The sequence below is a fragment of the Phyllostomus hastatus genome, unplaced genomic scaffold (genome assembly GCF_019186645.2).
Source record: "Phyllostomus hastatus isolate PE091 unplaced genomic scaffold, TTU_PhHast_1.1 phas_scaffold_1674, whole genome shotgun sequence".
Lineage (NCBI taxonomy): Eukaryota > Metazoa > Chordata > Mammalia > Chiroptera > Phyllostomidae > Phyllostomus > Phyllostomus hastatus.
In genome coordinates this window covers 5,491,770-5,504,748 of record NW_025334011.1, presented here as the reverse complement: position 1 = coordinate 5,504,748, position 12,979 = coordinate 5,491,770, and the positions used below count along the sequence as shown (strand labels likewise).

General features: G+C 40.8%; 1 pseudogene; it reads left to right on the top strand.

The window, feature by feature from the left end:
• Nucleotides 1-9,580: 9,580 nt before the first annotated feature.
• Nucleotides 9,581-12,979, top strand: part of LOC123831061 — a 30,016-nt pseudogene continuing 26,617 nt past the window's right edge.

Here is a 12,979-nt window from a genome sequence, read left to right as displayed (position 1 = left end):
TCACTGCTGATTGTTTCTTCCCAGAAAGCCCAGATGTGGCTTTGTCCTGTCCAGTTGCCTCAGGGCTCGTTAAACTCTGCTATGTATTTAGACGACACTGCCATCTCCTGGTCAAAGCACTGAACTTGGTCCCAGCTGATCTGCCCCAGCAGTTCACCTTGGACTTAACGGTGTGCACTACTCATCTACACCGCCAGCCGGGATTAGAGAAATGATCCTGTCACCCTCCCCCTCCCCTTTTTATAAGGCTTACAACTTAGAGTGTTAACTGCTAGTGCTGCCCTGTGGACCCATATAAAGTCCATGCCTCCCTCAGAGTCCAAATGCATCTTCTCTATCAAGGATCATCAGCTCTGGAACCTGGACCTCATCATTTTGTCTTCAAACTTAGCTGGTCAAATGAGTCATTTGAAGAGGATCTTAAAAAGTTACTATCTTTATTTTGAATACATACATGTCTTCACATGGACTTCTAAGCAGTTTCTCCTAGTAACCAAGGTTAGTTTGGGTTTCTATACAGTAGCTTTTGGAGTTATATTTCTGAAGGATGATTTCACGTATAAAACAGAATCTTGTTGAGTTGCTAATCTGTTTGGCAGATGAACTCCTGCAGGCATAAGGAGCTTACTTTCCAAAAGAGAAACTGGCCATGTGATATATTCAACAGTTGTATCAAAGCTAAGGAGCTGAGACAAAATGTGCCAATTACCCATTCTCGTTCTAATCCAGCTGACTCTGCAGATATTACCCCCTCCCGTTCCTTGTTCCCAGACTCTATTAGCACGTAGGATCCCCCTGGGTGGAGCTAGATCTTGCCTGCAACGTTTGCCAGGACTGAAGTAGTTGCCAGCTCTGCTTTAGGAATTTCTTCGGGGTCACAAAAGGGAAAGATCTCTGGACAAAAATATCTGGATGCCAGAGGGCAAGGATAGTCCCTGAAACCGAATGGGCCTTCCGGGACTTAAAGTAACTGCCAGAGGCAGGTTTCTAGAAGTAGGTGAAAAGAACCCATAGCCTAAAAGTCTAAATGCACAGGAACTTCTTCAGCCTATAACTGAGTTTTCAGTAAACTTGAGACTTAAAAATTCTAGCTTTGCCTATTGAACCACCAAGGCATACAAAAGAGAGATGGAAGTTTATCTGGATCAGAGGCCTTGCTTCATCTGCTTAATTATCATAATGTTGAGCGTTAACTTTACCCTGTACGCATTTGGGTTTTTAAGTATTGGGTAAACTTTGAACAAGCAAAACAATTCTCTACACCCTTACCAGAGGTTAATTTCAAATGTCTGCTGCCTCTTTCCAAAAGACTAATGAAAGAAGTGATGTTTATGAAAACTTGATTGAGGGTCATGTAGCATATCCAGTTCTTGTTATTCCACATTCCATCCTCAGCTTGAACAGGACCTTTGTGTCCTGGGACAGCATTTTCTTGGCCTCACACATAATCACGTTTGCTGTGTTATAGTTTGGTTTCGCACCTCCCACGTTCATGAAGGGATGCTAGGAAAACACTGGCTCATGAATTCACCATTCTCTCTGCTCCAGGGACATGGAAGACATTGCCTGCTACGTCCCTCCGCTCTTGTTCTAGAAGATCCCTCATGAAAATGTTCTGACAAAGTTGCCTGCTAGAAAAGGCTAGGCGCCTCTTGAGTAAAAGGCATAATTTTTCCTCATTTGATAAGAGTATAGTAACTGTCTCTTCTGGGACTTTGCCCATCAGGAACTGAGAGCCTTATTTAAAAAGGTTAGAGAGGGCACGGCTCATCTAGCGCTGATGGAGTTGTTCCCTACATGCGGGGTTGCCCTGAGACCCAGAATGATAAAACACCCTGCTCTGGGCTGCCCAGAGGGAGATCTCAGTCCATGGGGCTTCCGAACTGAGTGGCCAGACCAAAGTGCTTTGTGGGTGTTTTTTGTTTGTTTATTTTTGGTTTTGTTTTTGGATGAAGGTTTCTCTGCCAGCCCATGAAATTACTGAAATGGGTCTGATACAGGGTAAGCCACTGAGGTCCCCAGCTTATAGCCATTGTTACACTTCCTTTAAAGGCCAAGTTGTTGACATAGTTCCCATAGGCATTTTTGTCAAAACGGGGAGGAGAGGAGACACTGACTTCTAGCTATTTGTGAAGGTTCCATCTCACATGTACCCTGGAATGACTGTCTCAGATGTTTTCACTCCGACCTCTTCACCTGGCCATTGCAAACTGCTTCCTTCTGTTACTGTTCCTGGTGAGCTCATCGCCGTCACTCTGCTGAACAGAGCCCTCTCAGAGGGTGACCCCTGTTGATGTCCCACCTCAAATTCACGAAGGCAAGGCTGATAACTACATGTCCAAATGTCAGTCTTGCCACTCAGTAGCAGGGACAGACCTCAGACCCACCCCCTTGAATTTGGAGGCCCATCCTAGAGGATCCTAGCTGCTCAGGAAGGGGTGGCTCTATAATGCCTCCAGGGGGAGGTTGGTTGTTTCCTGTCACCCCTGTCTTTCTCCACACACAGCTCACCCCACTAGCAAAAGTACTCCAACCTCCTCACTCTCCTTGGCCCGAAAACACATCTCATTTCTTACCCCAGTGGTAACGTGGAAATGTCTTTCCCTAATCCTCAGGACCCATGGTGTGGTTTCGTGGTGTTAGTGGTACGATGGTATATTTTCATAAACCTAGGTCATTCCACATTGGCTATGGTCAGGTTGTTATCCTAGAAAGGATCTTCTAGAGCTGGATCAGGATCTTAACAAAACAGAACCTGTAGTATACAAAGATGTTCAAATGTAAATCCAAGTTAATACTTCCTACAGTAAGTATATTATTATAGTTTCAAAATAGTATATGATTTTAAAGTGGTCATTGTACCAACTCTGATTTATAGCTTTGGTTTTGATCATAATCTTTAAATTAGTATGTTGACAGAGTACAGAATTCTAATGCAAGAATGAGCAGCATCAATCTTCTTCATGGTCATGACTGCCATGACCCCCTCCTCCGCCACCTACCCACAAGCCCAAGGGTGTTCTTCCAAAGCTGTCCCATGTCTACACAAGTTGATTGCTGATATTAAAACCCTATGTATTTATAATGAAATTTATGGATTTTCTGAATTAAGGTCTAGCTGTAATATCTTGCAATGAGATATTTCCTTAGCAGGAATAAATGACATAATTATTGGCAACCAGCCTATAAAATCATACAAATACTGTATTATTTATGAGTTAGTTGTGGTAGCACCATCATTTCAGACATCCCTTGCCTTTTATAGAAATCTTCCTGATTTCGTGTTTTGGCATGCATTTCCCAGAAAATTAAAATCGTCTTGAACTGACTCTCAGGGCTTGATGATTAAGTAAACAATAATTATAAAATACATTTGATTAACAGAGGTCATCCAAAAGAGGAAGCAGCACAAATTTAATTTATCTGGAGTCACTTTAATGTCTCAAGTTATGTAATATAAAACAATAACCTGGGATGTAATTTTTATCAACATTTTGTTATGGCTTGATTAAATCCAAATAAGGCACTAGATTTCAAGAGATGCCAGATGATGATTAAAAGCATCCCCCACTGTCTGATGAATTCCACAACCGGGTTAATTGCTCTAGAAATATACAAGTGTGGAATTGTAAGTCCCCCAAAGTCAAGTCAATAGTGAAACTGTCATCTCGTCCCCACCATCTGGGACAAATAACCCTTGGTCTTCCTCACACTGGTCCCTCAGGCAGGACAAGCAGGGAAGTAAAGTAGCTGAAGATTCTTTGTTGGCCTTGCTAAGCTTTTCTTAGCATTGCATTGAGTCAAAGAAGATTCCAGGCAACCTTACTTCTTTCCACAGCAGGTTAGACATGCACTTCAGCCTGAGGGTGCTCTCAGCTTCACTTGGCTCCCTCTCCATGGCATTCTCTAATACATTTCTTGCACGTTTAATCCTGTCTATCTTAGCATCTGCTTCTCATGTGATTAGATTCTAGGAATGATCTAAGGAAAAATACGAGAGGGAATTTAGAATGAGCCCACCTGCTGCCCACTCTAAATGCAGTGGGCAAAGAAAACCCTATCCTGGAAAATGGGGCACACATAGAATCTGTCACAAGATGCTGGCTTACTATGTAAAGACTTCACCAACAGAAGCCTGAAAATGCCCTGGTGGAGGGGAATGCTGCAAGCACAGTGATGCGGGCTTTTAAAAAACACAGAGGGATAAAGCCTACAAAGACAGCAGAGTGGAACCATGCCATGCAGCAGGAGACAGAAAGACTGAGGACTGGTAATAAGCAGTCTGCGGGTAAATGTGAGTCACAAGGCCTCTGTGACAGCTTACAAAGAGGCCTGGATCTCCTGCAGTGGAAGGGCAGACAGTCCGCATTCTTCAGTTGTTAAAGTCACAGAGCTCCAGAGATGCTGGAATGCTCAGCCAAGGTATTTTTGCATGCAAGTCAAGGCCTAGTGAATAAAACCTGGGACCTTAAAACATGGGATCTGAACAATTTGATGCCTGTGAAGATGTTAACTCTGCAAAACGCTCTGGGGTTTGCAGAGGTCGTCCACCTTCCCTGGAAGGGGCAGACATTTTCCCTGTGGTGGAAGATGCTGCCGAGGCCTCTCCTCCACAAGACAGCAGCTGCTCCCAGCCCCACCCCCACACAACCTCCGGCTTCCTTTCCTGGTTTCTAGGCTGGTAACTGGAGTTAAATCTCAGCATAATCTAGTGGACGTGCTGGGCCTGGTAAGGGAGAGAGGAACAATACACCTGTTGCAAGAATTGGCTAGCATGTACCACCAGAAGTTAGGGGAGTGCCCTTGCATTTGGATTCTGAGGATGCTGAGTCAAGGGGGGATCAAATGTAAGCCTGGAAAACCAAGAATTCATTGATTTCAGGGTACTTTCTTGAGACACTGAGTTAAATACACTGGCAGAGTCCTCAGGGGATGGAGCAAACTTGCTGCTGAGATGGCAATTAAAACCCTATAAAAGGTGATGCCAGAGGGAAGGCATTTGGGGGGAGCTGGGTGAAAAAGGCAAAGGAATGAAGAACTGTAACTTGGTAATTTCGGAATAGTCACGGGATGCCAAGTGCAGCACAGGAAATGGAGTCAGTAACATTGCAATAACTATGGAAGGTGCCAGGCTGGTGCCTGGAAATATTGAGGGGACCACTTTATAAACATATGTGATTGTTCAATCCTATGCTGTAGAAGTGAAATACAAAATAATATTAAATATAAGCTGTAATTTAAAAATAAAAAACATTTAAGGGTGATGGGCAACATGCAGTGAAATAAAAAGAGCCTGGGTTGCCCAGCCAGAGAGCAGAGGAAGGACTGGAGAAGGTAAGGGAAGTGGGGGGACTGGAACACCCAATACCACTGAAGCCCTGAAAGTGTTATCGATGCATTAGAACACCAAATCTCCACATTTTATTTCTTGCCTTCACCCACATGCATGTGCCTTACCAAGGCCTCCACAGTATTAGCCATTTTTTGTTCATCTAGCCAGACTACCATGATGTTATCTATCCAGTTATATTCCACAGGATGTCCTTCCGGTTCAGATCTGCATGGGCCAGACTGCAAACCTCCGGCTGCCACTCTGACCATGCTGCTAACTGTGCTTACCGGGCTTCTGATGGTTATGCACTATCTCCAGCTTCTGCTGTTTCAGACTATGGTCATCTCCTTTGCTCTCCGTGGTCCCAGGCCGGTACCGGCATCTTCTACTGTCAGCTGCTCTGGCCTACAGAGAGCAGCCACCACAGAACTTCTTAGTGATGTTGATGTTCCCCTTTCTTTTTTCTTTTTCATCTTCAAGATTTAATTTGTTTGTTTGTTTGTTTGTTTGTTTGCAGAGAGAGAAGAAAAGAGGGAGAAAGAGAGGGAGAGAAACATTGATGTGCAAGAGAAACATCGACTGGTTGCCTCTTGCATGCTCTAACCAGGGACCTGGCCTGCAACCCAGGTATGTGCCCTGACCAGGAATCACTGTGGTGACCCTTCAGTTTTCCAGACAATGCCCAACCCCCTGAGCCATAGCAGACAGGGCAATACTTCCCCTTTCATCAGCACATTACTCGTGGCTTTGGTAGACTATGCCTCCTTCATGCAATCATGTGGAGTGGTATAGACCAGGTGGAACCCTTCAAAGGATTTGACATCTCTTTTTTCCCACTCTTCCATATAGTCAGAAGGCCCCTGATGTTGTCTTAGGTGTGACCTGAGCAAGAGACACAAGAGCAACAGTGATAAGCCACCTAGAGGTCTGGGCTACCCACTTTGCTGCTTTGTCCTCCAGCCTTGCTTATGCTTGATCCTACATGTACCATTTCATCTGACAGTGGATTATCTCCGAGCCCACCCAATCTAACAGTTTTAGAGTCCTGATTTAAGCCAAGTTCAGAAAGGTAGTGTTGGCTACATAGTCATTTGGCATACTGTGCTCAGATGCTCCAGATTCAGGGGCCGCACCTGGTTGCAAAGAACTGCCATTGTATGCAGTGGGTAAATTTAATTTTAGGTACAGTATTTACAAGTCTTTTTGACTAAAAATTTAAATTACATTTCTCCCAACAGTTTTATCAGCTAACAAAGTGGTCTTTTGATCTCCATGTCACCAACTTTTACCTCTCAGAGCAATCTGTTCTGAACTCAGGTAAAGGACAGTGGTGAGTATTCATAGGGCCCTCCCTCAAACTCCAACATAGTCATCAGTATTAGTGAGGTTAAATCTTTCCCTATAGCGACATTTTGGAGTGAAAATTGAAAGAAAGTGGCATCTCAGTCCCACAATAACAGCGAAATGTCCATTCAGAGTTCAAGCACAGACAACTGAGCCTATTTCTTCTCGTTAAAGTAGAGAAGGACTTAAAGGATGTCAAATGGTTTATAGAATTGGTGGGTAGGGGGGACTCTAAACTTCCAGGTATGACTCCTAAAGCCCCAATACAGATTTTTTAAATTGAGGTTTTATTGACATATAACATAACATTGTATAGTTTCAGGTGTATAACAATCATTTGTTATCTGTATATATTGTAAAATGATCACCACAATAGCCCACGCAACATGTCACCATCACCACACATATTTTAAATTTTTTTCTTGTAATGAGAACCTTAAAGATCCACTCTCCTAGCTACTTTCAAATATGCAGTGTCACATTATTCATTATAGTCACCATGCGATATCCATGAGCTCAGGGATTTTTGTTTGTTTGGTGGGAGGCTGTTTGGGGGGAGTCTAGAGTCCACACATAAGTGAGATCATATGGTATTCATCTTTTTCTGTCTGACTTATTTCACTTAGCATAATGCCTTCAAGGTCCATTTATGTTGTTGCAAATGGCAAGATGTCATTGTTCTTTTTTGGCTAAATAATATTCCATTGCATATTTTCTTAATCAATTTATCCATTGATGGACATTTAGGTTATTTCCATATCTTGTCTATTCTAAGTAATGCTGAAGTGAACATTAGGGTGCATACATCTTTTCTATCAGTGTTTTTGTTTTCTGTGGGTAAGTCCCCAAAAGTTCAACTGTGGGATCATATGGTAGTTCTATTTTTACTGGGTTGGCCTAAAAGTTCATTTTGTTTTTTCTGTGTGATGACTCTAGTAGAGCTTAGTTGTCTTTAACTTCATTCAAAATGATTTTGTTAGATCATATTGTGCCAACTGTCATATCAGCGTGCATTTAAAAAAACTTATCAAAATAGTGAGTTTTTGTGCAGCCATTTTAATATTGAAGCTGGAAGAAAATATGCAACATTTCTGGTATGTTAGGCTTTATTATTTCAAGAAAAGTAAAAACACAACTGAAAAGCAAAAAAAAAAAAAGATGTGTGCAGTGTATGAAGAAGGTGCTGTGACTGATCAAACATGTCAAAAGTGGTTTGTGAAGTTTCTTGATTCTATTGACATTTTGGCCAAATAATTCTTTGCTGTGGGGCACTGGAAGAGATTTAGCAGCATCTAGAAGCCAATAGTGGGAGATAGCTGACATACTCAAAATATACAAATGAATAAAGTTATTGGTGAAAATGAAAAATGTGTTGAATGCTGGTGGGAGGTGGGTATAGGGCAGAGGGGAATAAAGGGAAGGAAGAAATGGGATAACTGTAATAGCATAATCAATAAAATATATATTTTTAAAAAAAGAAAACATGTCTTTTACATTATGGAAAATATGTAACACACTATTAGGTCAGCCTCCCTACTGTTTCCCATCATGTCTGTACCAATTTGTATTCCCACCAACAGTGCATGAGAGTTCCCTTTCCTCCACGTCCTTCCCAACATTTCTTTCTTGTGTGTTTTATAGCCATTCTAACAGGGGTGGGTGACACCTCATGGTGGTTTTGATTTGCCCTTCCCTGACAATCAATAATGTCTAACATCTTTTTGTGGACCTGTTAGCCATCTGCATATCTTCCTTGGAAAAATGTTTGTTCAAATCTCCTGCCCATTTTTTAATCAGGTTGTTTTTTTTTCTATTGAGTTGTATGAGTTCCTTATATAGGTGGATATTAACTCCTTATCAGCTATATGATTTGCAAATCTGGTCTCCCATTTAATAGGTTTCCATTTAATTTTGTTGGTGATTTCCTTTGCTGTGTAGAAAGTCTGATATACTTTCACTTGTTTATTTTTGCTTTTGTTGCCTTTGCTTGTCAGACTCAAAAATCATCACCAAGGCTCATGTCATGCAGCTTACAGCCTATGTTTTTTTCAAGGATTTTTATAGTTTCAGGGCACTGACTGCTGATTTGTGAAGTGGTCACTACAGCTGCTAGCTACACAACCAAGTTGTTTCTGTAAAATTATTTTTCATGGGTATTGAGAGTATATTGGCATCTAAAACTTCCACAGCTAAGCTAGCTGGCGAAGCAAGCAATTTCATCAAGAGCTTATAAATTTTTTAAAATAATTTTTCATGATTTTATTTATTTACCTTTTTAGAGAGAGGGGGGAAAAGAGAGAGAAAGAGAGGGAGAGAAACATTAATGTGTCAGAGATATAGTTGCCTCTTGCACACCCCAGCTGGGGACCTGGCCCACAACCCAGGCATGTGCCCTGACTGCAAATCGAACCAAACCGATGACCTTTTGGTTCACAGGCTAGTGCTCAATCCACTGAGCCACACACACCAGGGCCAAGAGCTTATAAATTTGATTATATAAAAACACATTTCAGAGGGGCTAATTTCCCTATATAAGAAGCTGCTGCAACATTAACTTTACTTTATTTAATCTCCAGAGTCCTTTCTGTTACCTACTACTACATTCAAATTTTGTTATCAAATGAAATTTCATTACAAGGTGAAAAATTTCAATGAGTTTTGGAACTCGATAATTATCATACAAAGTGCCATTTTCAGTGCAGTTAATGACTAGATGTATTAGTTTATTTCTCCTTTTCTTTATGTGTTTTTGTCAGTCTTTGTTTCCTGTAAGCTGGTTCTGTTTCTATTTGGAAGAATTAAATATATATTACTCAGCATTTGTTTAAACAAAAGAAAATGATTTCCCATAGAGTAATAAGAAAAAGACCAACAACTTAATGGAAAAACCAGCAAAGATTATGAATGGAAAGTAATCCAGTAGAGAAACTGGACAAGGTATATAAATAGACAATTCAAAGAAGCAATGGCTCTTAGCCATACGAGAGAATAATCACCCTTATTTATAAGCTCTTCCCTTTCCTTTCCCTGGAGGGGGAAATATGAGGCTGAGGAGGTGGTGGGGATAAGAATGTGTGGCTAGAGAGCTGGCTTGGAGCTAGAAAGGCGCCCAGCACAGTCAGGAGATTGCTTGCGTGCAGAGAGACGCAGCAATGGGAACTGAAGAGGGATTTACATATAGGGAAGGGGAAGGCTAGAAAGAACCATGAGGTATTGGGATGGAGTTGGAGGTTAACAGTGTGCAGTCATAGTTTTGCAGTATAATTAGATACAGTTGTGTGTGTGTGTGTGTGTGTGTGTGTGTGTGTGCATATATTTTTAGTTCTATTTCTTGCAAGAACCTAGAAGCAAAATATACTTGTAGCAATGTGTATACTAAGTTCCCAGATCTTGGTTTCTAAGGACCATCCTCAAAACATATAAACTTCCAATCATAAATAAGTCCTGGGGATGTAATATACAGCATGGTGACAACAGTTAACAAAACTCAACAACATATTTGAAAGTTGCTAAGTGATTAGATCATAAAATTCTCATCACAAGAAAAATATTTGTAGCTGTGAAGTGATCGATGTTAACTAAACTTATTGTGATAATCATTTTGCAATATATACATAGTGGTGGGCAAAGTAGGTTTACAGTTGTTCACATGGAAAATACAATAATTAATAAATAATAATGCAAGAATAAACTGCTTTGCATACTCACACCTGCAAACCTACTTTTCCAACCCCATTTCTCAAATTATGGTATACCCAAAACCAACATAATGCTATATGTCAATTATGTCTTAATTTTTAAAAGTTAAATACCATCCTTCACTAAAAAGCAGTCAGCAAATGGTGGCCAGCAGGCCAGTCTGGCTCACGGCCCGACAACTGCATGGAGTGCACTCATTTGCACTAGTGCCCGTTCATTTACGAGTCGTCTGTGGCTGACTTTGCACTGTAACAGCAGAGTTAAGTAGTCATGAAAGAACCCTATTGTCCACAAATCCTAAAATATTTACTACTCAGTCCTTTCCAGAAAATGTTTCAACCTCTGACTGAAAGAAACCGGGGCTCCTTGGGGAAATAGATGATTCCAGGGCTAGGTCAGCAGAGCACAAAACGAGCCTGGGATATGTAGTGCCAGGAAGTAAGAAGATGCTCAAACAACACAGGATCCAGCTTTAAGGGGCAGCCCAATCTGGGACAGTCTGAGAATCAAAATAAAGGGCCGTAGTGGATTGTACCCCATTGAATAAGAGTGTAAATGTACACACTGATACAAATATACAAGAGAGAAAGAAGTGCTTTCCTTTCCAATTGAATGTCAACTAATAAATGCAGAAGGAATGACGGGGAAGTGCCTCCCCATTTGACAACCATTGCAATGAGTAGGTCAGGTGGGGGTCGTCACTGGATGCTAAGGCTGGTGGGCGGAAGTTTAAGAGCAGGCCAATATCCCATTTTTCATCAGATCTTCCCACAATATACTTCTCAATTACATAGGGGGAACTGGTAGGCTTCTTCACCTGTAAATTTATCAGACACCAACCTGAACAGGTGAAGTAGGTCAGTGTCTTTTGCCCCCTGAGGTGATGCACGGCACAGCATTATTTTTGGACAGTGGTGTTCTTTCAGTATTCATATTCTGCTTTGGATGGTTGTGTCGTGGCTTTGTAAGTAAGAGAGGGTCTTTGTGTTCCAGAAATACTGCATACTGGAGCATGTAGGGGTGAAAGGAGAATTATGTTAGCAACTTGCTTTCCAGTGGTTTAGAAAAATAATGACAATGGGATATTATATACAGAGAAGATTACAGAGTAAAATTAAATTAATAGTTAATAATTGGGGAGTCTTGGTGGGGTATACAGTAGTACTTTACTGTACTTGTGACTTTCCTGTAAGTTTGAAATTTTAAAATAAATTTTAATAATTCACTGAGATACCTTTTGAAAAGCCACATGTATAATATAAAATGGTTTGATGATTGCCTTTTTAAAACAAGTACATAATAACAGATTTCTAGATGGGAAGGTATATTAGTACTATTTGTTATGGAGGGCAGTTTGTCACTCTCAAACTTTAAAATGCATATATCCTTTGACACAGCAATTCCACTTTAAGAAGTTGATACTAGAGATATATACACTAACGGATACAGGACAATCTTCAAGTCACATGAACTGCAGGATTGTGTGAAATATGCAACAATTTGTGTACAAAAGGAACCATGCACACATATTTACCTATAATTACTGATAATATCTAAGAGAACAGAAGAAGCTGGGAGGCTATGTGAAAGGTAGACAAGATTTTGCCCATCATTCTAAAAGTAAAAAGAGTGTAGACACAGAAGAGGTGAAGAATTGGGGTTATTTTTGGAATTGGTCTTAGATTCTACCTCTTCACAAGAAGAAACACAATTTCCCTATTCCTTCAACCTGGAGTCTGGCCAATTGAATGTGGCAGAACTGACAATGTGTGAGTTTCAAGCCTGGATATCAGACCTCTGCAATTGCCATGAGAATGTGCCCAATTGGATTGGAAGATAAAATACATAGAACAGATCTCATAATCCCAGCTGAGACCATTATTACACACTAGCCAAACGGCAGAGTGAATCCAGCCAAGACCAAACAAACTGCCCACTAAACCCAGCAGAACTATTTTGCAAATCCATGGTCTTGGGAGCACAAAAAGTGGTTGCTTCAAGCCACTAAGTTTGGACTGGTTTTTAATGCAGCATTAGTGTGGTAATACATAATATATACCCAGCATGAACCCCTTCTTATTGGGCCCTACATGAGTCTTGTTGTGTAATAGCACTTAGCTCCTGCTACAAACCCAGAAGTCCAAAAGTATATTCAACTTCCCCTTGTCTTCTTGGCAACTGGGCTGTCATTCAAATGTTTGCGTATGGGACTTTGAGTGTAGCAGTATCCACTAATGAAAATGTCAAAATTTTCAAGTGTCTTTGTTTCTTGGTGCTGCTTGCTGCAGATTCACTGACGGTAGCTTTGCTAGCTGCAGAAAGTCCCAGTACTGACGCCTGTATCTTCGGATGATTCTTGTGGTATGTTTTTTATTTAAATTTTATTTTTTTAATTATACTTTACATTCAATATTATTTTGTTTTAGTTTTAAGTGTATAGCATAGTGATTAGACAATCATATACTTTACAAAGTGTTCACCCTGATATTTCCACTACCCACTGGCACCATACACAGTTATAGCAATATTATTAACTATATTCTCTATGCTGTACTTTGCATGCCTGTGACTATTTTGTAACTAACAATTTATACTTCTTAATCC